The sequence below is a fragment of the Myxine glutinosa genome, chromosome 3 (genome assembly GCF_964187855.1).
Source record: "Myxine glutinosa chromosome 3, kmMyxGlut1.1, whole genome shotgun sequence".
NCBI lineage: Eukaryota > Metazoa > Chordata > Myxini > Myxiniformes > Myxinidae > Myxine > Myxine glutinosa.
The window spans coordinates 80,385,503-80,413,057 of NC_136263.1; the positions used below are offsets into that span (position 1 = coordinate 80,385,503).

A 27,555-nucleotide genomic window follows, 5' to 3' on the forward strand; every position below is an offset into this window, starting at 1 on the left:
CTTTAAAATATGGATCTTTTTTGGTGTTGTTTTGTGACTGTGAAATGACCTTTAGCCACTGTTTCCTGCTTTAGTATAATGCCTTGCAACCTTTATCTTTAGACAATTTGACACTTACCCTGGAGCTAGCACAAACATTGTGGCAAGTGTTGGATATTATATTTCTGTATCAGCTGTTTGTAAAGTGCTCTTCTTTTTAATGCCATTGCAGAAGCTGGGCAAAAACTGCAAAGAAACTTCATTGGCAGAGCATGACATTTATGCCTTTTCATTGCACCTGCTCTTCTTTGCTCTCAGCCCCAGGTGAATGCATGCACTTTGGAAACTGAAAAGCTGACGTTTATGCGATGCGCTATCTGAGAAGCCCGCTCAAAGTGATTGCAAGAAATCTGACATGAGAGACTCTATTGAACAATGAAACCCATTGTTGGCATGTTTTCTTTGCCACTCGCAAAAAGCTTTATCCTTTCGAGGCGCGCTCTCTGTGTGATTGTTTACGACACTACTATCCAAAATGGAAAGACTAGGATGTTCATACCCTTTCTCCGGTGCTTATGGCTGCACAGTTCAAAGTGGTGACGTGTGGAGCCAGCGCAGCAAGTCATGCAGAGGAATACAAGGTCCATGCCTGTGCCCATGGGTAAACACACAAACAAAAAGCATTCATCATGTTGAAAAAGGCATGAGATGGGGCCTGGCTCAATTCGGGCAAACCAGAGAATTGCAATGAAGTCCAGGTAATTACAGATTACATACAAGACAAGGATAATCACAGTCGCATTTATGAAAAAGTCCAACAACTGACTAATATTGATTGTCCTCCTTGATTTAAATATCAACCCATTGATAACACATGAGCAGAAGCCCATTCTAAAAATACCATGATAGAAAAAGAAAAAAGTAAGAAGCCTTTTATTTTTGCACTGGTTGAAAAAGCTCATAAATGGGAGGTTCAGTAAGGAATGTCTTCAGTTGTTGTATGCACCTGGCACTTAAAGGGAAACCCAAGTGATTTTTTTTCTGAAATCCATTCAAAATCATCAGGCCTAATTTGAAGGGATTTTTTTTTTGATTTGCCAAAACAAATCCCTAAAGTGTCGATTTTCAATTATGCCAGTGATCGTACGCATATATGTATGTATGTATATATATATATATATATATATATATATATATATATATATATATATATATATATATATATATATATATATATATATATATAGTGTTGCGGAGATGAGGACTGTATTTTTTTGATTGTGTGCTGTATGATTATTATTATTGTTTATTCTGCGCCCCCCTACCTCCGGAGCTGTGTAAAGGTGAAAGGGCATCCCATAATTAGTCCACAAGCATACACGTCAGCCAAATAATAGAATACCCCTGTTGATAGTTATCTCTTATTCTGTGTTTTAGGGTAAGGCTGTGTCTCCCATTAATTGAAGTACTCCATTGCACCAGTGAAAGAGAATAGATCCCCTTTCCTTCCCATCCCCAAAATCTCCCTTTCCTTCCCATCCCCAAAATCTCCATTCCCTTTCACATCCCCTCTCGTGATTGCCAACCCTCGATTGCCAATTACATCCCCTCTCGTCATTGCTGAGCCCTCGATTCGCAATAACCTCCCCTCCAAAACCACCATTGACCATGTGCTTGAGTCGGAGAAGAAAGGCGTGTCTCCACCTCGTCATAGAGGGGAGGAGGGGCGTACCCGCCCGTCGTCATCGAGGGGGGAGCCCGAGGGTCGCGCGACCAACCAGGGCCGAGGTGAGCACCCCGATGGGCGTGTCCAAAACGCCGGCGGCGTAATCGCTGGAGGCGCTATAAAAGGCGCGAACGGAAGTGAGTAGTGAGTTGGTCTGAGTTGGTTGAGAGTCGGTCGTCAAGTAGAGAGTGGTGAAGAGTCAGTCAGTAGAGGTGGTGGTCAAGTGGTTGCGTTGGTTGCGGTGAGGAGTCGGTGGTAAAGAGTGAGGGACCAAGAAAGAGTTGAGGGTGTGGACCAACGAGTCAGACAAGTCCTGGGAACGCAGCGGAGGCCGCCGCAGCAAGAACACCCAACAGCCAAAGGGGGCCTGAACGGCGGTTTGGAGCAGGACCGTAAAGGAACGGCGGCTGCTAAACGCGCCGGTTGAGCTGCAGGACCCCCTTGGACCTTTCCTCTCCCTCCAGCCATCCACCTCCTGCCTTTCCACCCTTCTTGTATACGTGAGTTTGTTTTGTTTGTTCTGTCCCTGGGTATTTAATTAAGTCTGTAGGTAAGCTAAAATTTGCACTGTGTCACCTGCGTCTTATGTGTTGTAAATAAACCTTGATTGCTCCTTTTTGCTTGTGTAAATAATAAATCAAATTACTCTTCTGTCCGTCTATTCGTTTTATTCCTTTTCCTCTTGCATTTCGTCGTTTCAGTCTTTTCCCAGATTGGGCAGCTGTGGTGCGATACGGCCAAAGTTCTGGGTGAATCGGGTGAGTCAGGGATCCTGTTAGGTCGCGGCAATACCACCGCTCGGTAAATAACATCTTAATCCGCGATCAGTAACAATATATATATATATATATATGTATGTATATATATATATATATATATATATATATATATATATATATATATATATATATATATATATACTGTATATATATATATATACTGTATATATATATATATATATATATATATATATATATATATATATATATATATATATATATATATGTGTGTGTGTTGTTACGTATTACTTCCTCAAACCCCGGTTACGGTGCACCTCAGAGTCTGGAGCGGGAACACGGCAGAAAGGGAAAGAACCCTGACATACACAATAATAACACGATTAAGGAAAGTACAATGAAAATGTCACTTGAATCAAATGAACAACACATATGATGGTACCATCATTCCCCAATACTCTCGAGGGCAATGAACTCATGATATGCGAACCCTGTGTAGAATGTAACATTCCCCAAAGTCCATGCAAAATCTCCACGCGGGGTGAAGGTCGAGATTGTGCAGAACGGCAAAACAACAGGCAGGTATTGGCGCAGCTGTGGATGAGGAGTTACGAGGTGAGAGGTCGATATGGGAATTCCAACAGCAAAACAAGATGCACCAAGCGGACAGCCTCTTCTTCTTCGAGGACAAAATGGCATATAGGCCCATAATGGAGGCGTTTGATTTCCCCAAAAATGACTCACACTTGGTGATAAAACCTGAGACACAAGTTTAATTGCACTCGCAATATATGACGATGTCGCGCAATCCCTTTCACGGGAAACCTCAACTCAATCGCGACCAATATATAAAAACAAGTCCGCTTGCAGCCTCGACACGATTCATGCCTGTATCTCTCTCCTGGCCGTTCTCCTCCTCTCTCTCTCTCTCTCTCTCTGCCCCGATCGATCTCTCTTCTTCCGGTCTCTTTGCCGCGTTTTCCTTTTTCATTCACAAACATTTATTTTTACCTTTTACTAAAGTCATCTCTATTTCACACAAAAATCTTAACAATATTACTGAAACTAAAAATCCTACAACTATATAACAACAACAAAGGTGGAAGTGACGGGTCCGTAACATTCCCCACCTTCAAGGAAGAAAGTTTAAACATGGTGAAAACTTTCTTTCCAAACAAAAAATGTCTTTAACACCCAAAAGTAATACCCACACCCCAAAACTACAAATCAAAACTATGGCTGATCAAATCCCATATGCCAATTTTTTTTCCAAACAATGCACAGGAATCCTCAAGGTTCATTCACTCTGGAGGAACCTCCTGCTGGAGATATTTCATCTTAACAGGCTTCATCCGGTAGGGGTGTTGTTTCACGGGAATGGCCTCCCCCACATCAATATCATGACATACCAGATCGGTACAACCAGGTACATCTGTGAACAAATGTGCAAACTCAGAAATTAGGTTGGATAATTTCATCTCCACCGCCACCCACTCTATCCTGACAAACTGCATCACTGAAATAAAATCCTGGCTTCAAATCAACTTCCTCAAACTTAACTATGATAAATCTGAAATAATCATCATTGGCCCAAAAACGCTCACCAAATCCACCCATAACTTTGCCCTCAACATCGACGGTTTCCCAGTATCCACCTCCCGTCACATCCGGAATCTTGGCATCATCTTTGACCAAACCCTCTCCTTCGACAAATACACTAAACAGATCACAAAGACAGCCTTCTTTCACCTGAAAAACATCGCCCGTCTCCGACCATCCCTCTCCTCCATGGCTGCAGAAACCCTCATCCACGCCTTCATCACCTCCCGCCTGGACTACTGCAACAGCCTCCTCTATGGTTCACCCTCAGTAATCACCAATAAACTCCAATACATTCAGAACTCCGCTGCCCGTCTACTCACCCATTCCCGGACCCGTGACCACATCACCCCCATCCTTTATAAGCTTCACTGGCTCCCCATCCCCCAGAGAATCCAGTACAAAATCCTCCTCTTGACCTACAAAGCCCTCCATAACCTGGCCCCATCCTACCTGACTGACCTCCTCTCCAGACACACTCCCACCCGCAAACTCCGCTCTGCTGGTACCAACCTCCTGACCCCCCCCCCCCCCCCCCCCATCCAGAGCAAATTCAGATCCTGGGGGGACAGGGCCTTCTCCATCGCTGCTCCCACCCTCTGGAACTCACTACCTCACACCATCAGAGACTCCTCCTCACTCACCACATTCAAAACATCACTCAAGACCCACCTGTTCAACACTGCATTCAACATTTAACCCACAGCATTTAACCCCTGACTATCTCTTCTCCTTCTCCTTCCTTTTGCTTTGATTATTTACCTATTGATTTTTGTCTTTTTGCACTTGTTTTTTGTACTCTGTCAAAGCGCCTTTGGGCTTCTTGAAAAGCATTATATAAAATAAATGTATTATTATTTATTATTATAATTGTCCTTGTTGTTCCCTCGTCAAATGACATAATTTCTGGTCTAGGTTCTTTAACACTTCCGTGTTCGTCAATCTGGGGCAAGCCTGGTCATCAATGCTATCGAACTTCACACTGGCCTCAAACTCTGGATTCTCTTGCACCCCGACTACAGGTATGACAGGTGAGACAGGAGCCATTTTTTTTCCACAGGCTTCCTTTCATAATATATCTTAAGTCGGTTCATGTGACACAGCTCCCGCTTTTTCCATCGGTCTAGAGTTGTCACCACATAATCCGTTTCATTGACCCTCATTTCGAAGGCATAGGGACCCAAAATACCTTGCCTGGAGCAAATGACCTGGAACTGGAAGCAACACTAGCACTCGGTCCTCAGGACTGAAATTTCTTATCTGAGAAGTCTTGTCATGATGTCTCACTTTCATTTTGTCCTGTGCTACTTTCAAGTTTCCTCTCACTACTTCACAGGCCTTAGCCAATGCGTGCCTAACAGTTGTCACATACTCTGACACAGTTGACTGTGACTCCTCCTGTAGCCACTGTTCCTTCACCAGTTTCAAGGGTCCTCGAACTGTGTGTCCAAACACGAGTTCAAAAGGATTGAATCTGAATGACTCCTAAACAGACTCCCTCGTAGCAAACAACAATAAGGGTATTCCCTCGTCTCCATCCTTGTCACATTCAAAGCAGTAAGTTCTGATCATATTATTTAATGTTTGGTGAAACCTTTCCAAGGCCCCTTGGCTCTCGAGATGATAAGTACTTGACCTCACTTGCTTCACTCCCAACAAGTGTACCACTTGCTGAAAAAGCTTTGACATGAAGTTTGTAACCCTGATCAGACTGGATGACCTTAGGTAGGCCAACCAGGGTGAAAAATGCAATCAAGGCCTTCACAATAACTGTCACAGTAATTTTCCGAAGAGGCACCACTTCTGGGAACCTCGTGGAAGCACACATGATGGTCAGCATATACTGATGTCCAGCCTTAGTTTGAGGTAAAGGACCTACACAGTCAATAATGACCCGGCTGAATGGTTCTTCAAAAGCTCAAATCAGTTTTAAAGGCGCTGAAGGGGTTTTCTGATTAGGTTTGCCCACCAGTTGACAAGAATGACAAGACTTACAGAATTCTGCCACATCACGTCGCAATCCAGGCCAGAAAAAATGTGCCAGAATTCTTTCACACATCTTGTTCACTCCAAAGTGCCTGGCCAAAGGTATCTCATGTGCCAAACTCAATGTCTCCTTCCGGTACGGTTGTGGCACCACAATTTGGTAATGGACTTTCCACTCATCATTCGCTGGTACCTCCGGAAGTCTCCATTTTCTCATAAGTATTTCCCCTTTCATGAAGTAACCAACAGGTACCTTCATAGCCTCTTACTCTGTAATGGCTTTACCAATCAAACTCCGGAGTTCAGAATCTCTGTGTTGCTCTTCAACAAGTCTCTTTCGTACAAGCACCATTTGTTCAACCTTGTTCCCAGATGTCTCGGACAAACACTCCATTTTATCCTTTGGTCCAGATGAAACCTTATCACTAGGTTCCGTGGTGTCACTCCCTGTACTACCGTGTCTCCCAGACCTTTCCTCCAATATCTCTATATAACCCAAATCCACATAACCTTCCTTCTCATTCCCTTCAGAGCACTTCCTACCCATAGCACGAGTCCCTGCACATAATGGAAAGATACCCGGAATCTCCTGCTCTAACTGTGCTGTGTTATTTTCCATACTGGGCTTTTCCACCAACATTGGATTACCTGAAACTCGACCACCGGCCAAATCGTTCCTGATAATAAAAGAAATTCCCTCCACAGGAAGAGTGGCTTGTAAACCGCACGGTGGCCGTTCCTGACACCAACTCAGACTTTAAATGGATCACATGAAGTGGAGCTTTAACGAAGCCACCAACCCCCTGTAAGAGGACACTAACCCCAGTTGCAATTTTTTCAGGCAATGGCAAAATTCCCTCGAGCATCAAAGATTGATGTGCTCCCGTGTCCCTCAATACCCTAACAAGTCTCTGGTTAGTCAAATCCCCATCCAGTGACACAAGCCCCTCGGAATTAAAAGGTTTGTAACCCTCTTGGACAAGGTCGTTCTCTGATGCATTAAGTTTGGCACGGGGACCTTCACAAGTCACTGTCCTCCAAGGACAATTTCTCGCACTGGCCAACGCATTTGGAGTTGAAGTAGCCTGACACCGATCCTGATTTCTCCTTTTCAGTGCGTAACATTGGGACATCAAATGCCCAGGTATCTTGCAAAATGCGCAAGTAGGCCCGGAGGAAAATCCCGTGGTCTGCCTCGGGCCCGCTGGAAGATAGGTCTGCCTTTGACAGTCAGTCCTTAGATCACTAAATTTGAAGCTCCAGATTTTGCTTGATACTCCTCTCTGGGCCGCCTCCATGAGAATTTGCTCTCCAAACCTGATTTAATGTAACTCCCCTGGTTACCTCTAGGTGGGAAATTGGGCAATGTATTATATTAGCCAATTGATTAACTATTTAATTTTTTTTATGAATATTATTTATTTATTTTCATGATTAATCATTTATTTATTTTCTTTCTCATCTGGGCAATATCTCAGGCACCTTTTGAGCTGGGAAGCGAATATTTGGACATGACAGTGACCAAGTGATGTGGCTATAAAGGATATTTTGATTTATTGATTAATCATTTAATCGATCATTTATTTATTGATTAAGAAATTAGTTTTTTTTTTTTTAAATGACCTATTTAATTAAATTCCTAAAAGATACATCTTCGGATGAAGCACTCGTGGTTTAGTTATGCTATTAGCCAATTGATTAAGAAAATATTTTATGACAATCTTTTATTGATTTTAATTATGCAATTAATCAATTATTGTGCACCTCTCCTTCCAAATACAGTCTCTATGAGCTGCATGGCGGTATTGCCAGGCGCCGTAGGCGCCCCGGCAATGCCGCGCTGGAGGATATTTAATTATTTGGCATGGGGGCGGTGTACTTGGAATGTATCTGTACTTGTTTGTTTTCTTGTTTGTTTTCTTGGTTGGTTGTTTGTTTGTCTGGGCGATATCTCAGCCATCCTTTGAGCTAGGAAGCTGAAATTTCGGCAAAATAGTGAGCAAGTGCTTTTGCAAAAGCGGTATTTTTTGTTTTTTTATTAATCAATTAATTGATTAGTTTCTTAATTATTATTGATTAATTAAGCACTTCTTTATTTCCTTTCTCTTCTGGGCATTATCTCAGGCACCTTTTGAGATAGGAAGCTGATATTTGGACAAGACAGTGACCAAGTGATGTGGCTATAAAGAATATTTTTGATTCATTGATTCATCACTTAATCGATTAATTATTTATTGATTAATCAATTAATCAAATGCTTTTAAAATTTTTGATTAATTATTTCATTCAGTTTCAAAAAGTTACAGCTTCGGATGAAACTCTGGTGGTTTAGGTATGCTATTCTCCAATTGATTAAGAAATTAATTATTTTAAGATTATTATTTATTTATTTAATTATGCAATTAATCAATTATTGTACATCTCTCTCTCTTCCAATACTGTCTGTATGTGCTGCACGGTTGCATTGCCGGGCACCTAAGGCACCTGGCAATGTCGCGCGTTGGAGGATATGTTATTTATTTGCCAAGGGAGCAGTGTAATTTGAATGTATCTGTATTTGTATTTATTATGTCTGCATATGTGAGAGTTTCACCCGAGTACCTGCTTGCAGTTAATGGTAGAATAGATGTTACAGCTCAGTACAGCCTGCTTGCAATTAATGGTATTGTAGTGCGGTGCTATGCGCATGACTTGTCTTGCCAATAAAGGAAGCAACAACGAACGTAATCAAAAGAGTTTATTCTAAGGATCACACTATAGCACTGCCGTGCTCGGGGGGCTGTGTGCCCCGTGTATATCCCGAGGCCACGCCTACCCCTCGGGCGTGGCCGACACCCTCCTGGTGCGCGGAATGATGTCATCGCGCCAGCGAGCCATCGTGTCCACCACACGCGCCCCCCCAGAATTCACGCGCACCTGAAGGTCATACTAACGTGGTTAACATTCTACTTTGCGTCGCATGGACAGTGTTAGGAAGCCATAAACAATCGTAAGCAGGCATACCTTCTTCCGTACATCATGTAACGTACTGAAAGCGTGCCAAATGACTTATACTGTACTGTACAGTACTGTGTTATCATCGGGTCAAGAGTTGAACCGAGAACAGAAGTAGAATCGCTATCTCTGTAGTAGCCTATTACAAGATCATTAATCATACTAAAATAAGGCAATTCCCTGAATGTACATATATGTATTGTATGTATGTACGTATGCATGTGTGTTTGATCATTATAGAATAAAAAATGGCTGGGCCAATCTCCACCAAATTTTTTATACATCGTAACCAGGGTCAGGTCATGAAAGAAAAAATAATTCCCTCCTCACCTCCCCTTTCCTCCCTGGCAAGAATGGCAAGATGACTTGAAATTTTCGCCTGTACATAGAGAAAAAAAAGAAGAAGGCCGAAACCTAATGCCTGCTGAAGGGAGTTGGTATTGCATCTATTTTCACTCTCTGAGATAACAGGTGTTACTCTTACTAATTGGAAACATATGCGTCCATCCGTCACGCAAAGAGGAAGCAAGATTTCGAGTTTTAATGTCGCGGTTGCTGCTGTCGTAGAGTAATAAAAATTAAACTGTTGTTAATTTAAAAGTAAAAAAAACTGTTGGAAGATAATAATCAATTTATTGGTGGTAAAGCTATTAATCGATTTATTTGGAACAAAAATTTGTCTGTTTAATCATAATAAATGGATGAGTTGTGTGTGTGTGTGTGTGTGTGTGTGTGTGTGTGTGTGTGTGTGTGTGTGTGTGTGTGTGTGTGTGTGTGTGTGTGTGTGTGTGTGTGTGTGTGTGTGTGTGTGCGCGTGCGCGCAAATGTGCGATGCAATATGTTGGTGCATTGATGGGTTGACTGACTGCCTGGACGCAACTGTGGTTGTGGATCTACTGATATACCATCTATTGATGTGGATCCATGATCGAGGTTGTGGATCCGCCGTTTGGAGAGGTCCTGGGCTGAAAGGATCGAAACCTCGAGGAAGAACGGTGCCCAGCTGATGATCCATGCAGTCGGGAAACTCGTCAATTGCTTACGGGTTGACGTTCTTGCTTTAGGTGGAGAAACTATGTTTGAGGTTTACAATTTAAATAAAGTTGAATATGGGATGTTGTGAAATTAACATCATTTACAACAATCCTTTAAATTATTTATATTTAAGTTTAGGAACAACCGATACTGTACAATTAAGTGTGTGTGTGTGTGTGTGTGTGTATATGTGTGTGTGTGTGTGTGTGTGTGTGTGTGTGTGTGTGTGTGTGTGTGTGTGTGTGTGTGTGTGTCATGTTTGTTGGAGTTCCACTGGAGCTTTCTGATGTGGAATGTGATACACCGGAATGATCATTATGATCTCCAGATTGATCTCCGGGTCTCCAGATAGGCTAATTAACTAAAAAATAATCCAGAAGAATTCCCATATTTCTAAGCACGCACCATATTAAAGTGTATGGAGCAGCTTAATAGGTCATAGCATGGCATTACAATAACAAAATAAATAATAAAAAAGGATAACATTATAACAAAGCATCTATTAATTAATACTGGAGCTTCCCCATGTGGAATGTGATACACCAAAATTATCACCTACTAATTATCTACATCTACTATCTACATCTACATCGACAATCATCTACTAATGTGATACAATTATCTAATGTGATAATTATCTACAATTAATCTTGAAGCATTCCCATGTTTCGAAAGGAGTGCCATGTTAAGGTGCATAGAGCAGTTAAATAGGTCCTTCCATGGCATGGCATTCTCATTAACCCTTAGATGCAGGCGTCAAAAATCCTACATAAACGCAGCCATTGGGCCTCGGTGGCCCAACGAATGTATTGGTGCAGTTAATTTTTTTTTAATAGATTTTTTTTTCTTTCATATCTTTTTTCAATCCAAGTCGATGCTCATGGATGTGTATTTGCTCAGAAAATGTGAATCATTGATCATATTGTTTGGAAGAATCCCATACAAGTAATGAATGTTATTATATATTTTTTGCCCAAAATTTTTTTTGTCCTTGGTTTTTCAACTTTTTTTCTCTAAAAAGTTTAGGCTCATGGAGGAGTATTTGCTCAAAAAAATATGATTCACTGATCCTTTTATTTCGAATGTATATGTCCACAACATTGTCAAAAAATCCTACACCAATGCAGTCCTGGGAGGCCCAGGCATTTTATTTACTTATTATGATTATGTGTAATGTGCAATAAGTGTAATGTGTAATTTGTAATGTGTAATGGGTAATGGGTAATGGGTAATGGGTAATGTGTAATGTGTTATGAATGAAGGTTTTACCTCGAATCTGAATGAAATATTTATATATTTATTCCATCGAATTATTTATATCCAAGTAATAGGAGCATACAAGAAGGCTCATGCAAAGCAAAAATATATTTAACATGGATATAACACAAGAAAAATTATGAGGCGCCTCTAATGCCCTAGGCCTGCATTAGTGTTATTGATGAAGAATGAAGCTTTTCCCACGAACCTGAATTAAAATTTTCATATTTTTGTCATTGAATGATTTGTAACCAAGTTATCGGAGCATATAATGAGGCTCATATCAAGAAAATAATGATATAACATAGTAATACAACAACATTTTTGTGGGGCCTCGAAGGCCCCAGGCCTGCATTCGTATCGGATTTTCGGGTTATAAGTGAAGAATGAAGATTTTCCCACGAGCCTGAATGAATTTTTTTTTTAATGTCACTGAATTTTGTGTAACAACATGAAAGTCGGTGGAAATGAGGCTCATTCCAAAAAAAATTTGTACAACATAGTTTTTGCAACAAAAAAAACCTTATGGGCCTCCGAGGCCCAATCACTGCATCCAATGGTTAAAAAAAAACAAACAAAGAATGATAACATTGCAACAAAACATATAATAATTAATACTAATAATATTAACAACAACAATAATAGTAGTATCATTTGGAAATAATAATAACGAACGCATAATCCCCCAACCACTCCTCGCACTGGCCCAAGCATATCTGGGCCTGGTGAAAGGAAAGCTAATGCTCAAGCACTACAGCAGGCAACCGTCTGGTGTGGATTGAGTTTGTCACAAATCTATGGTCCCTATATTTTTGAAGGCCCTCATACTAAAGAAGCAGTAACTCTGATATCAGATCATTATCGTCACATGCTGAAGACTTACCTATGGGACAAGGCGAGAAATAATGAAAATCTATGGTTTCAACATAGTGCAACTCAGTTTTTGAGTTTTCAGGATAGCCTCAGGAATTTCTTCCACCAATACTTCAACATACAATGGCCAATGTCATATCTGCCTGGCAGGCAAACCGTATGTGTGTGTGTGTGTGTGTGTGTGTGTGTGTGTGTGTGTGTGTTTTCGCACACTGTCATTGGCTGTTATCTCCATATGCGTTTTTCACTAAGTGGAACGGAGTCCTTCAAGGTTTTGAAGTATCCACCTCCGTTTTGGGAAGGGATCACAATTCAAGGACCACGAACTCCAAGCTGTGGAATTTTCTTGTTCTGAAAGTTTTGATCCGATGTTTCTTAGGATCGTCACTGAGCCCTGGACATCTTCCAGTTGTAGTTTGTTTGTGGTAACCTTCTCAGATATGGTTTTTAAGATCTCCATAAAGCTCTTTTTTATCATTCCTGTTTTTCGTGCTCTTAAACTTGCAGGATATTTTAATTTCATTTTTAAAAATCTTGGTATTTGGTCATTTCTTGATAAAATATTTGGGTGCTGAATCCTCAATTAGCAATGCCGCTTTTTTTTCTTTTGCACCTAAGTACTATTTCCTGTCGCAATGTTTTGTTTTATATGTTTTTGTTTGATGGGTTTATCACGTCATAAGTGAGCATTATGAACATGTTTTCATGGTTGCTTTTGCTTCATGTATCCATCTGTTTTCTGAAAATGGGATATTTCATTTTTTTCAGATGCGCCAGTGGATTACTCTGCATACTTTGTTGTACCTTTGTGTGTACAGTTGTTCTGACATGGGTTTTTTTTACATCCCGAGAGGAGGTGACTCGTGCTTTCTGTTTCTATCTTGCAGAACATACACCTTGCAGAACCTAACCTACATGCTTGTGCATGTACAGTATATTATATTCTAATCACGTAGTGCACACAAGGTTCATCGCTTAAGCCTCGGTCACAAATGGCCTGCGGCGTGTTGGCGGCGGCCGTAAGTCCCCAAAATTGCCATAACCGTGCGGTGGCCGCACGGTAGATACGGTAGCCGTGAGGCGATCGCACGGTTTTTTGCTCGTCACAGGGGATTACGATTTTTTTAAATTTGACATTAAACTTTGTTTCGGAAATCGCAAGGCCGTAGGCCGCAACCCCACCACATGTAGTATCGCAAGGTCACTGTACGGTTGCCGTGAGGTCACCTCACGGTTTTTACCCTGTCTGGTGTGCCATGATGCACGAAATGCAGATCGTCGGACGTGCTCCCCGTGAGACCCGTGAAGGAAAGCAACTCCGCACAGCACTCAAGTACTACCACTGCAGCGAAGCTGGCAGCGTACCCTGGCAAGAGGCGGCCCTGAACTACAACTACTAGGACTCTGAACTGTGTACTGTGAGTGACTAGTGTTATGCTTTGTTTATATAGAGACAATAACAATTATTGGTGAAGATGTCTATATGTCATATTATGAATAAAGAGTTTTCCATGTCATAATAATAAAGTTTTCCTTCTAAGTTTGTTTGTTCGTTTGTTTGTTTGTTTTTTAGTTAGTTTGTTTGTTTGTTACCACTCCACAGGCCACCGTTTTTTAGATATCTTCTCGAAATTTTCAAGAAACATTGGCCTGTGGCCTTCCTGGAAACGATTAGATTTTGGTGATGATCCGGATCAGTATCCGGATTTGCCAGACGTTTGAACGTTTCGTTAACATTGCGAGATAGGCACTTTTTCAGTTTGTTGCTCTTTCCTCTTCCATCACTTGTCAGACCTCTTTCTTATTCCATGTGCATATTCATCCTTTGGTTCCCTAGACTCGACGTATATTTCATCCTCATCTGGATCTTCTTCTGGATCTGACAGTAAATTTATTAACATTTCAAGGGTACGTTTTGGAATACAATCCTGATGTGAATATAACAGATATGATCCTAATATTTCAGGAGTATACACTCCGGTAAAGGTTCTTCGACATAAGTTCCGTTTTTAGCTTTACGACTGACGATCCGGATTTTGCGACCGGCTAAACGAGTGCCCCTCTAGTTAAGTCTTTTTTAATTTTATTTAATTTTTTGGGGGAAATTATAATATTTTCTTTTTAAGTTTTCAATATTTAGTATTTAAAATGATAATGATTGACTTTGAAAAGTTTTAGTTTCTAAAAGGCAATATGTATTTCATTTTAACCCATGACAACATAACAATTTACTCTAGTTTGAAAGAATTTTTATTAACATCGCATCACATATAATTCATAAGAAAACTACAGAAGTCAGGTTCTCAGAGAATCAGATAAACACACTAAGTTATTACTCGTCCTTGTGATCACCCTGCTTATCCTCCCCTATGTTAGGAAGCTGTATCACTGTCGTTGATGCCTCGTCCCGCTCTCCTGACCCCTGGTACGGCAGTAGTTCACTGCTAATGTACGCAGAGCCGCGCCTTATATACACGATTGCCGTGCGGACCCCGTAACATTTGTGAACACTGCTGCCGCAGCCCGCAAAGCAGTACGATAAGTAAAAATCCCATCTACAAACCGCAGACCGCAGAACCGTGCGGCGGCAGCATCATATGTGACTAAGGCATTATGGGGTCATAAGTCTGTCACAAGTATGGTAGGAAGCCAAGTTACTATGTACATTTTACACCAATGAACTCTCCATTTCAATGAGCAATTTGGGAACTTTGATTTGTTATTCGTGGTATTCAAAGTAGCACTGCATTCACTGCTAAAACCTGATAAATAGGTCTACATTCCTCCCCAAAGCCTTTAGAATGGTGATTCAACAAGAAAATATGCTTACGCCTGCAGTTACCACAGTCTTTCCATGATCATGCCTTTTCACCAGACCCCCACACACTCTTAGACACCGCATGCTCAATTATGTGTATTAAGAGCCACAAGACTCCAATTGCTCTGCGTTACTGGCCATGACTTAGCATAAAATAAAGAAAGAAATACATAACCACAATATAGCTCTGAAACATGTACAAATTGACTTCTCAGCTGAATATGGAAATATGTACATCACTGATTAGTCCGGAGGGTTCACATTTGTCACAAAGCAAGCTGCTGTAATCCTGGCCAGGTGAATCGCGTAGGTGGATCTCTCCACAGCTTGAGTGACCTCCAGAGGTTTTTCAACTGCTGCTGTTGCATTGCTCATGGGCTCACAGTTGGCAGACTACGTTCGTAAGAGTAAGAACTTCAATGAACCATGCACGGATAGAATATTTTAAAATGGAAGAACTTATTGTTTCAAAACTGTTGTGCTTATGTTTCAACAAAATAACTTTGTGTGTTATATTATCTTAGACACAGACTACATATTATTATTTCAAACAGGATCTCTTTTTTCCTGAAGCATCCAAATGCACAAACATTGTTGAAATAACAATTACTTTATATACCAACATTAATCAAGTACAATCGCATGTAACACGCTTTATACAATAATCAATGAATCAGGCAGATGCGAATCGAGGTTGGTGAAAACATTTGCATATTGAAGATGGCATAAATACACTGGCTTTTAAATTAAATTAAATGCGAGAATGCCAACGCATTAATTTTCAAATGTAGATCGTAGAAAATCGTTTTTAAGTGGCATTGACCAGATAGACCATTCTGGAGTTTTATGAATTGCTTTTTGTTGTTGTTTCACATTTATTGAGAACGTTCTTAGGATCAAGACTAAATACAGTCACTTGAAAAAGTAAGTACACCCCACATAAAGTTTTGACTTTTTCAACATATTTCAACATACAGCTATTTGATTTTATTTCAACAATATTGATAGATAAAGGTTCTATAATATAACAAATATCATGAAACATTTACATTTTTTGGTCCATTGTATAATTTAAATAAACATAAATGCAAATTTCACATGTGGAAAAAGTAAGTACACCCCGACATTTATCACTACTTCAAATACCTAAAATTAGAATCAGATACACCAGCTCAGGTGCAAATGATTAGAACATCGTTGGAGAGGATCTTGGAGGAACCTGTCTTATTTAAACCTCAGACATTTAGTTTGGTTTGCTCTTTGTTGTTGAAGTGTGCGGCATGACCATGCCTAGATCAAAAGAGCTCTCTGAGGCCTTCAGAAAGAAGGTTATAGATGCCTATGAGTCTGGGAAGGGATTTAAAAAGATCTCCAAACAATTTGAAATCAATCATTCGACTGTCCGGAAGATCAACTGCAAGTGGGGAAGATTCCAAACAACTGCCAACTTGTTCAGGCCAGGCCGCCCCAGCAAGTTCAGCCCGAGAGCAGACCGCAAGATGCTGAAAGAAGTCTCTAAGAACCTATTCTACCTATCCTAACAGTGTGTCACTCGTGGTGATATGAGTTCACTGATATTGTAATTGACACAACTCATAACATTGTCGTTATGCCATTATCTTAATTCTACTCTCTAAGTCATCACGGGACCTACAGGTAGCTCTTGCCACTGTTGATGTCAAAGTGCACGAGTCTTCCATTAGAAAGAGGCTGCACAAATTTGATCTACATGGGAAGTGTGTCAGGAAGAAACCTTTACTGTCCAGAAAGAACATCAGGGCAAGACTAAAGTTTGCCAATGAACACCTGGGCAAAGTCCAGCACTTCTGGAACAATGTGCTCTGGACAGATGAGTCAAAGGTCGAGCTATCTGGCCACAGTACCAGAAGACATGTTTGGCAAAAACCAAAGACAGCATTTGACCACAAGAACCTGATACCAACTGTAAAGCATGGTGGTGGAAATATTATGGTTTGGGGGCAGCTTTGCTGCATCAGGGCCTGGGCAGCTCACCATCATAGAATCCACTATGAATTCTTCATTGTACCAGAGGGTGTTTGAGGATAATGTGAGGCCATCTGTCAGAAAGTTGAAGCTCAACCAAAGGTGGACCTTGCAACATGAAAATGACCCTAAACATACCAGTAAATCCATGAAGGAATGGCTGAAAAGAAAGAAATGGAGGGTTCTGGAATGGCCAAGTCAAAGCCCGGATCTAAATGCCGTCGAGATGTTGTGGGGGGATTTGTAACGAGCTGTGCATGCAAGAAACCCCTCAAACATTGCACAGCTGAAATAATTCTGCATGGAGGAGTGGGAAAAAATTTCTCCCAGTCGATGTCAGAGACTGGTAGACAGTCATAAGAAACGCCTACTTGAGGTTGTTTCTGCCAAAGGGGGCAATACCACCTATTAGAGCCAAGGGTGTACTTACTTTTTCCACATGCGAAATTTGCATTTATGTTTATTTAAATTATACAATGGACTACAAAATGTAAATGTTTCATGATATTTGTTATATTATATCACCTTTATCTATCAATATTGTTGAAATGAAGATCAAATAGCTGTATGTTGAAATATGTTGAAAAAGTCAAAACTTTATATGGGGTGTACTTACTTTTTCACATGACTGTAGTTGTGAGTTGCCACCTGAGTGAGCCAGCAACTGGAACTGAATAATTATGGGGCCAATGGCCTCCTCCTGCATCAAAGTTCCTTGTAAGGTAACTCGTATTATTAGTCCCTGACCGGTGTACACTGGAGGGGACTATAGGTTTGCACTCTGTCCCTCCATCTGTCCGTCTGTCTATCTGTCTGTCTGTCAGTCCGTCACACAAAGAACAGTTTTCCGGACTTTTTTGCTAAACTCTTAATGCTAATGATTTCAAACTTGGTACGTGGTTTCCTCATGATAAGTTATGGATCAAGTTCTAACTTCACGACGTTTCGATCATTTTTGACAAAGTTATGGCACTTTGAACTTTGGTAATTTCCTCAACAGTTTTCCGGACGATAGACTGCCGGTAGGGGACATGTATTGCAGCGCAATACTCAGAATGCTTGTTATTATAAGCCTTATGTTAACAGGAATATCATACGTATTTTACCGGTACGTATTCATCAACTCCATCACCTTCATTAAGCAGAAGGGCCCAAGGTGAAATAAGCCAAATGCTGTAGAGTGATAGAGACGATGAAAAAGATGAAGTAAATGATTGCATTGGGATGAAATAAAGAACGACATCAAATATGAAAGTAATTAACGAATTTAAAAACAAAACCTGGAAATTAACAGCATTCGATAGGTTATGAGTACCATATACATGGTTTATGATAACTATTATCAATTGTATTAATGAAACTGGTATTTTCTACAACTCCAAAATTGATTTTTTCATAAATAGAGATTTTTACAACCTTATTTTGTAACTGGGAAATTTTATTTTATTTTTTTTCTACTTCAATTTATAGCCACAAGATCCACCGATCAAAAGCCAAACCACCATGAAAATAAACACTGGAATAGCATTGGGAAAAACTAAGAAGAACAAGTACAGATACATTCAAAGTACACTGCCCCCATGCCAAATAATTTAATATCCTCCAGAGCGGCATTGCCGGGGAGCCTCCGTCGCCAGGCAATACCGCAGTGCAGCTCATAGAGACTGCATTGGGAGGGAGAGGTGTACAATAATTGATTGATTAATTGTATAATTAAAATCAATAAAAGATTGTCATAAAATATTTTCTTAATCAATTGGCTAATACTGACCTCCTGACCTCCCCAGACTGACCTGACCTCTCCTTTACTGACCTCCTCACCAGACACACTCCCACCCGCACCCTCCGCTCTGCTGCTGCCAACCTCCTGTCCCCCCCCCCATTCCGGACCAAACTCTGATCCTGGGGGGACAGGGCCTTCTCCATCGCTGCTCCCACACTCTGGAACTCACTACCTCAAACCATCAGAGACTCCTCCTCACTTACCACATTCAAATCATCACTCTAGACCCACCTGTTCAACACCGCATTCAACCCCTGACCGTCTCTTCTCCTTCTCCTTCCTTTCTGTTTGGTTATTTAATTATGTATTTTTGTCTTTTTTGTCTTTGTTTTACGTACTATGTCAAAGCGTCTTTGGGTTTCTTGAAAAGCGCTATACAAAATAAATGTATTATTATTATTATTATTAATAGTATAACTAAACCACTAGTGCTTCATCCGAAGATGTATCTTTTAGAAATTTAATTAAATAATTCATTGATAAAAAAATTAAACAATTAATTGATTAATCAATAAATAAATAATATATTAAATGATTAATCACTAAATTAAAAATATCCTTTATAGCCACATCACTTGGTCATTGCCATGTCAAAATATCAGCTTCCTACCTCAAAAGGTGCCTGAGATAATGCCCAGAAGAGGGTTATAAGGGATCTAAAGGTTTAAATGGTACATTCCAAAAGTAGTTGGGGTCTAACAGGTCCAAAGTGTCCAAAAGGAACTAAAGGGATCTAAAGGATTTAAATGTCGAAATGCTGTGAAGGTCTAAGGGGTTTAAAGGGTCTAAATGCTGAAGAGTCAAGGGGTTTAAGCAGTCCAATTGGTCTAAAAGGTCTAAAGTGTTGAAGGGGTCTCAAGTCTCTAAAGGGGTCTTAAGGGGTCTAATAGTCTAAAGGATCTATAGGGTCTTACATAAGTCTAAAGGGTCTAAAGTTTCCAAATGGGTCTTAAGGGGTCTAATAGTCTCAAGGGTGTATGCCATATGGTGTCTAAAGGTTAAATGGTACATTCCAATAGTAGTTAGGGTCTAAATGGCTCTAAAGAGTCTGAAGTGTGTAAAGTATTGAAAGGGTTTTAAAAGGACTAAAACAGTAAAAGGACTAAAGGGGACTAAAAAAAAGGACTGAAAGGACTGTCCCATCTCTGCCACCTCCCCCAATACCAATCCCACCCTAACGCTCTCTCCTCCCTTCCCCCTTTCTTTCCCATTCGTCAAAGTAAGAGGGTATTCATGGCATTAAGAGGTAAAAATTTAATCAAGAGGTTAAATAAAATGATGATTAATATCAAATTAAATTAAGATGTAAAATTAAACAATAACGAATCATCTCATGAGATGACGGAATCTCGCGATATGCGATGGACATACAAAGTTTAATGCCAAGTTTAACGTCCATCTGAGGGACGGCACACACATTGATGAATTACCCTACCTATGAAACACTGGGTTGCCATATCACAGCTGGGCTGAGATTCAAACACAGGGTAGACAGCCTGGAGGTGAGTGTGCTTACCTATAGGATATCCTCCCAGTGCCAGCCACGTATTAACCAAATAATAAAATTGTAAGACGAACAAAAATTGCACTTTAATATTATCAGCAACTAAAAACTTTTACTCGACTAATATAACTGAACCTATACTTTCAGCAATCGTGAAGAAGCAATTAACAGTAAATGCACAGGTAAAAAAGGGTAACAAAGGGTCCAGGGTTTCCCAGTGTGTACCCTGGATTAGAATAGGTACACCGTATCCCTGCGTGTCGTAAGAGACGACTAAGAGGGTTGGCGTCAGGAAGGGCATCCGGCCATAAAAACATTGCCTCAAAAAGAGACCATGACAATTACTACTACATATGGGCAGGGTACAGCCCGAAGTGGAGATCAGTTTCTGAGGTTTGGGACATGGAATGTAGGGACAATGACAGGGAGATCAGGAGAAGTGGTGGAAGTATTGGTCAGAAGAAGAGTGGACATATGTTGTGTGCAAGAGACGAGATGGAAGGGAAGTGGTGTGAGAATGGTGAAGGGTAGGCAGGGACAGAAATACAAGTTTGTGTGGCAAGGGTGCCTGGAGGGTGTGAATGGTGTTGGTGTCCTGTTTTCTGAGGAGTTTGTAGACAGTGTGGTGAGTGTGACGAGAGTGAGTGAAAGGTTGATGATGGTGAAAATGATGATTGGAAAGCTCTTGGTGAACGTCATCTCGGGATATGCTCCGCAGGTTGGTCGGAGCGATGAAGAGAAGGACAAGTTCTGGTGTGCGATAGAGAAGCTGATGGAAAACGTGAAAGATGAGGAAGTTGTTGTGGTAGGAGGAGACCTAAATGGACATGTGGGAAGGAGTATGGATGGTTTTGAGGGAGTTCATGGGGGTTATGGATATGGTGTGAGAAATGGAGAAGGTGAAAGGATTTTGGAGTTTGCTGATGGAGCTGATTTATTGATTTGTAATACTCAGTTCCAGAAAGAGGATAATAAGCTTGTTACATACACGTCAGGTGGGTCGACGACAACCGTTGACTACCTGATGGTGCGTAGGCGAGATAGGGGGCACATCCGGGACACAAAGGTGATCCCGGGGGAGGAGGCTGTTTCACAGCACCACTTGGTTGTCTGCGACATAAGGGTGAAACGTGCGAGGAGAGCTCGGCGGGTGCAGTACCAACCGAGAATGAAGGTGTGGAGGTTGAAAGAGGTGACAGTAAGGGAGGCATTAAAAGAGAGGCTGAGTAGGGTAGAGGATGATGTGGTTGAGCTTGAAAGTGGTTGGATGTCAATGAAAGCTAGTCTGTTGGGAGCCGTTGGTGAGGTATGTGGATGGACAAAAGGACCACCGAGGCACTCGGAAACATGGTGGTGGGATGATGAAGTTGGAAAGAGGATTGACGAGAAGAGGAAGAAGTTCAAGGAGTGGCAGAAGGCGAAGGGTACGGGAGCAGAAACAGCAGAGCATGAAAGTTATAAGGCAGCCAGGAAGGCTGCAAAGAAAGAGGTAGCAAAGGCGCAGGAGGCATGTAGGAAAATGTTCAGAGAACGCTTGGATTCAGAAGAGGGTCAGAGAGCAGTATTCAGGATTGCAAAGCAGATAGCGAAAGAGAGGTGTGATGTGATGGGGGTGAGTTGCTTGAAGGATGAAGTGGGACAAATCGTTGTGGACCCAGATGGAATTAAAGGAAGATGGAAAAGATATATGGAAATGCTGTTGAATACAGAGAATGAATTTGCTGTGAGGAGGGAATTCCATCACCGGAGGGATGGCAACATAGAGAGTAACCCAGTTTTAGGACCGGCAGAGAAGATAACTGAGAAGGAGGTTGAGGAAGCGATAAAAGCAATGAAGAGTAGAAAAGCGGTTGGGCCGACAGGAGTTGTGGGAGATATGTTGAAGGCAGCAGGAAGTTGGGGTGTGAAGAGAATGACAGAGATCTGTAATCTGGCGGTGAAAGAAGGTCGCATTCCAGTGGATTGGGAACTGAGTACCCTCGTCCCTCTATACAAGGGGAAAGGTGACCCTCTAGAGTGTGGCTCGTACCGAGCGATAAAGTTATTGGAGCATGGAATGAAGGTATTGGAAAGGGTGTTGGAGAGGAGGATAAGGAAGAAAGTGAAGATCGACGAAATGCAGTTTGGATTTATGCCAGGAAGAGGAACGACAGACGCGCTTATTGTGAGGCAGTTGCAGGAGAAGTACATGGAGAAGAGAAAGAAGTTGTTTCTTGGGTTTGTTGATCTGGAGAAAGCATTCGATAGGGTTCCACGCAATGTATTGACATGGGCAATGAGGAAGTTAGGAGTGGAGGAATGGTTGATCAGAGTAGTGATGGCAATGTACAAAAGAGCACACACAGCTGTAAGGATGAAGGACGGGAACAGTGGTGAGTGTGAGGTGAAGGTGGGAGTGCATCAGGGGTCGGTACTAAGTCCACTACTATTTGTAGCTGTGATGGAGGTGCTGGCTCAGAACGTAAAGGAGGGTTTACCATGGGAGTTGTTGTATGCAGATGATCTGGTGTTGATTGCAGAAAGTATGGATGGACTGAAGGAAAAGATGAACAAGTGGAAGGAATGTATGGAGACAAAAGGTCTGAAGGTGAATATCGGAAAGAAGAAGGTGATGGCATGTGGTAAAGCATGTGGTGAGGTGGAAAGAACTGGGAAGTGGCCCTGTGCTGTGTGCAGGAAGGGTATCGGAGTGAACTCCATTCAATGTACAATGTGTGCTGAGTGGGTTCATCAAAAATGTAGTGGTCTGAGTGGGTCATTAACCAGTATGGCAGCTCCATTCAAATGTAAGGTGTGCACAGAGGGAGCTGCAGATGGAGGAAATGTTGAGTTGGATCTTGGAGACAGCATGAAGCTGGAAGGTGTGAAAACATTTTGCTACCTCGGAGACATGCTGAATGGAGAAGGTGGATCAGACTCGGCAACGGTTGCTAGAGTGAGATGTGCATGGAAGAGGTTTCGGGAACTGAGTGGCATGCTGATGAGGAGGGGAGTGTCGTTGAAGCTGAAGGGAAAGGTGTATGCTGCATGTGTGAGAAGTGTTATGATTTATGGGAGCGAGACATGGGTAATGAATGTAGAGCAGCAACGAAGGTTGGAAAGTGTGGAAATGCGAATGGTTCGATGGATGTGCGGAGTATCGTTGAGAGAGAGGACGACAAATGATGAATTGCGAAAAATGATGGGAATAGAGCCTGTGATTGATGTTGTGAAGAGGAACAGGTTGAGATGGTTTGGTCATGTGTTGAGGAAGGATGAAAGTGACTGGTTGAGAAGAGTGATGGAAATTAATGTAGAAGGAAGTAGAGGACGGGGAAGAAAGACTTGGCCAAGGATGGTGGAAGAAGAAATGCGGGCAAGGGGGTTAACAAGGAGAGATGCAGAAAATAGGGCAAGATGGAGAAGATTGTCATGGGGACCGCAAGGCTAACCCCCGCTCTAGCAGGGAAAATGGCCTTAAAATGCATGTTGTTTTGTTGTTGCACAGGTAACAAAACAACCAAAACAAATTACATCTAGAAGTTAGAAATGCCAAAAACCAAAAGGGGGAAAAAAAATCCAAAATTATACACCAAAAACTTTGAGAAAGGATTTTCTGAAGACCTCACAGAACAGATAAACTGCAGATTGAAGGAAAAGCCATAGATCGATGGATGAAAACATAAAACCAGTGCTAAAATGAATAAAAATTAGAACAATACCCCTGGGCTCTCACCTAGTAGAATAAAGCAGTATACTACACCGATTAAAGGTATTTAAACAGTATCGCGGTATTTTAAACCAATTTCAATGGTTGCTAGGAGACAGGGAGGCATGTAGAATCATACTAACTAGCAACAGTACCTGCCCTATGGGCGGGGCTTCAATTGGGAAGCCCAAATGAAAAGGAAAAATATCAGAAATTGAAGGGTTTTTTTATTTTAAACGATTCATATAAACATCCGTTGTATCATATCACACGCAAATCATCAAAATCAAAACAGTATATGGCGCCCATTTTGAAAAAAGATTGAATTCTGCAAAACGGAAGCGGCCACTACACGTCTTTCTCAGTCGCACGTTTATGTGTGAAGAGTGCGCGCCGAATCTGTAACACAGAAGCGGCCGCTACACCTGTTTCTCAGTCGCTTTGCACACGCTGCCACGTTACTTCGGAGCCGCACGTTTATATAGGAAGAGTTCGTCAGGAGTCGATCTACTCTCTCCTGGTACGTAGAATTTCAACAAAAGCCACATCACTGTTAATATCGGTAAATATTATTCCATCGTGTTTGGAAAATCTAGAAAATTGGAAAAACAATATAACCTATTTTACTCCCAGGGGTCCCAGGAATACCCACCCAAAATATCGTTGCGATCGGTTGAGCCGTTTTTGCGGTACCTTCGAACGGACGGACGGACATTTGGTGAATTATAGGAAGATGTAATCATAAGACTTTAAACAAACAAACAAAAAATACGCATTTTGGGGGGCGACGCCCTCCAACCCCCGTAGACCCCTGTAGGGCCCGATTTTTTAAATGACGTGAACAAACATTGGTACAAAACAGGTGATGAAGGTTGTGGTCAAGTTTCATCGAAATAGTTTGTGTAGTTTCAGAGAAGAAAGCAAATATCTATTTTAAGGGGTCAAAACCTGGACCCACTTTGACCCCCGGTAGATCCCCTTAAATCCCGAAATTTTTCATGTCGTGCACAAACTTGAGTCACAACATACCAAATATCATTTGTGCCAAATTTGGTCACACTCCCATCAGCAGTTTCGAAGAAGAAGTTGCAAGTGTTTGCGGACTGAGGACTGACAGACAGATGACGCGCCATCCCATAAGCTCCCCGGAACTATGTTCCAGGTGAGCTAAAAATGAAAATAAAAAAGATATTCAATTTACCACATAAATTATTCCATTTTACAATCACTGAACCAGACAATAATTATGGAGGATTACTGGACTTTGTCAAGGCGAGCATCTGTCTGCTTCAGCCCGACAATATCTGAATGGAAGAGTTTTGAACGAGTCCAGCTCTAGCTCCAATAAAGGACCATTACTGAAAATGTCAGATATGCTACTTTGCTTCCCTCGACAGTCAGCATACCTTTATAAACCTTCCGTTGATAAAGAGACATTTTAATCGGTTCATAAAACCTACCAGACAAACATACCATTCTTGCTATAACACTTTGCAGTTATCGACATCCATCTGTCACATATTTTATCCGACAATCAAGGAGAGGAAACTTCTCATGGCTCACCGGAGACAATTTGTTTCTGATTTAAAAACCTTGGCAAACAACATTCATCAAGTTTAATTACTTGTCTATCAGCCCTCCAAATGCATTATGGCTGACCAATATGTACTTAGCTAAGCATATGTCAGAGTTATTCCAAGACAGAAAGAAACATCAAAAAAAGAAGAAAAAACATGTCAGATGAAATCCCCCAAAAAACAACCAAACAAGGTAGGAATGACACCCAAATCCTTTTACGGATTGCCATAACGACATATTTTGACATTTTTGTCATAGGTGACTTTTTGTGGCAATAGTAACAATTGTACGTTGATGTCTGAGATGGAGGAAGTTGTAGATTTGTAGTGAGGGTTGGTGTAATTGGTTCACGAGTTATCAAACAGAGTGACCACTATATTCGTCATGGGTGTGTGTCTGTGTGTCTGTCTGTCTGTCTGTCCGCAGCATACCTACCCGATGATACCATCCGATCTTGATGAAACTTGGGTGGGTGGTTGATATCATGATCTAGTTGTGTCCTGCCTAGAGTGGGCGTATTGCGCCCATTGTGGGCGGAGCCACTTCCGTAAAAGATGTATTTTTAGGGGGTAATCGATTTCAAGCTATATCTTCTCCGAGGGAGTTGGTGGAATCTAACAGGGGTTTCGGTATTTGGTTAGGCCAATGTCATGTGTCTAGCCCCACGGAGCTCGATTTTTCATTTTCGCCCCAAGGTCAAGGTCACAAGGTCACGAAATTTAGAAAAATCGATTTTTCATGGTTTTATGACATTGTTTGCTTCCTGATAGGGTGAAATGTCGTACATGTTTTTATATTATCACATACATCATGAAATACAAGTTTTCCAACAAATTTCAGAATCTTTGACCTTTGAAGGTCACAAAGGTCAAAGTTTCAAAGTTGTCGGAATCAAAACGAATTTTCGGTATTGTGTAGCTAACTAACCTCATAACTGATTATACATTATTTTCTATCTCATTTTAAGGTCAGTAACCTTCGTTTTGATATTTGAAGGTCACAAAGGTCAAAGTTTCAAAGTTGTCGGAATCGAACCGAATTTTCGGTATTGTGTAGCTAACTAACCTCATAACTGATTATACATTATTTTTTCTATCTAATTTCAAGGTCAGTAACCTTCGTTTTGACATTTCAAGGTCACAAAGGTCAAATTTTCAAAGTTGTCGGAATCGAACCAAATTTTCGGTATTGTGTAGCTAACTAGTCTCATAACAGATAATACATTCCTATTTATATATTTTCAATGTCGGTTTTGACCTTTGTCATTGAATACCGCTCGCTCGTGAACCATCGTCGTCGCCTGACTTGTTCTGTATTATATTTGTTGTGGGCTGGCAGGATGCCCGAGAGGTACACAAACTCACCTCTAACCTATCTAGCCCGGGTTTGAATCCCGACCCAGCTGCTATATAAACTGTCATCCCGGTGTTTCACAAGCAGTGCGATTCATCAATGTACATAAAACGGGCGTCCCGTCTGCCGGCATTAGTTGGTGGACATTAAATAGATCGAACATTGCCCTTTGTGAAGAAAAGGTGAGCTTCACCGGCACCTTGGCCAAATTGCAAATTCCTTCCCGAACGACTGTTGGGAGTGGGATGACAAACCGCCCAGAATGACCCTTGCCAAGAAACTGCTTTGACATCATTGACGCACTGTAACAGAGAATGGTACATCGGGGGAATTTTCATCAAGCAAAACCGCTTTCTAGATGTTTATTCCGCAACACAGGAGTCCTGATGGTCAATGCTTAATTCACACAACGACTGATCAGTGTACAACGGCATGTATTTTTCATAGGCTTAAAACTAGTGTTGCCATTTCTAATTGGTGGGTGGTAAAAGGAGCCCTGTCTGTCTGTTTGTTGGGCTATAACTTGCGAATGGATTAACGGATTTCAATGAAACCAACGACGGTGGATTCAGGGAACTCCCAGGAAGTTTGTAATGCACAAACAAGGAAGGAAGTTTTGTGTCTGGGCACACGTGAAGAAA

At 41.4% G+C, this 27,555-nt stretch overlaps 1 long non-coding RNA gene across 1 annotated transcript; it reads left to right on the top strand.

Annotated features, from left to right (window-relative positions):
• The first annotated feature begins 289 nt into the window (after positions 1-289).
• LOC137424010 (uncharacterized) lies at positions 290-13,600 on the top strand. Its single transcript, XR_010983871.2, has 3 exons — positions 290-303; positions 12,955-13,042; positions 13,461-13,600. It is a non-coding gene; the product is annotated as an uncharacterized LOC137424010 (long non-coding RNA).
• The last annotated feature ends 13,955 nt before the right edge of the window (positions 13,601-27,555 follow it).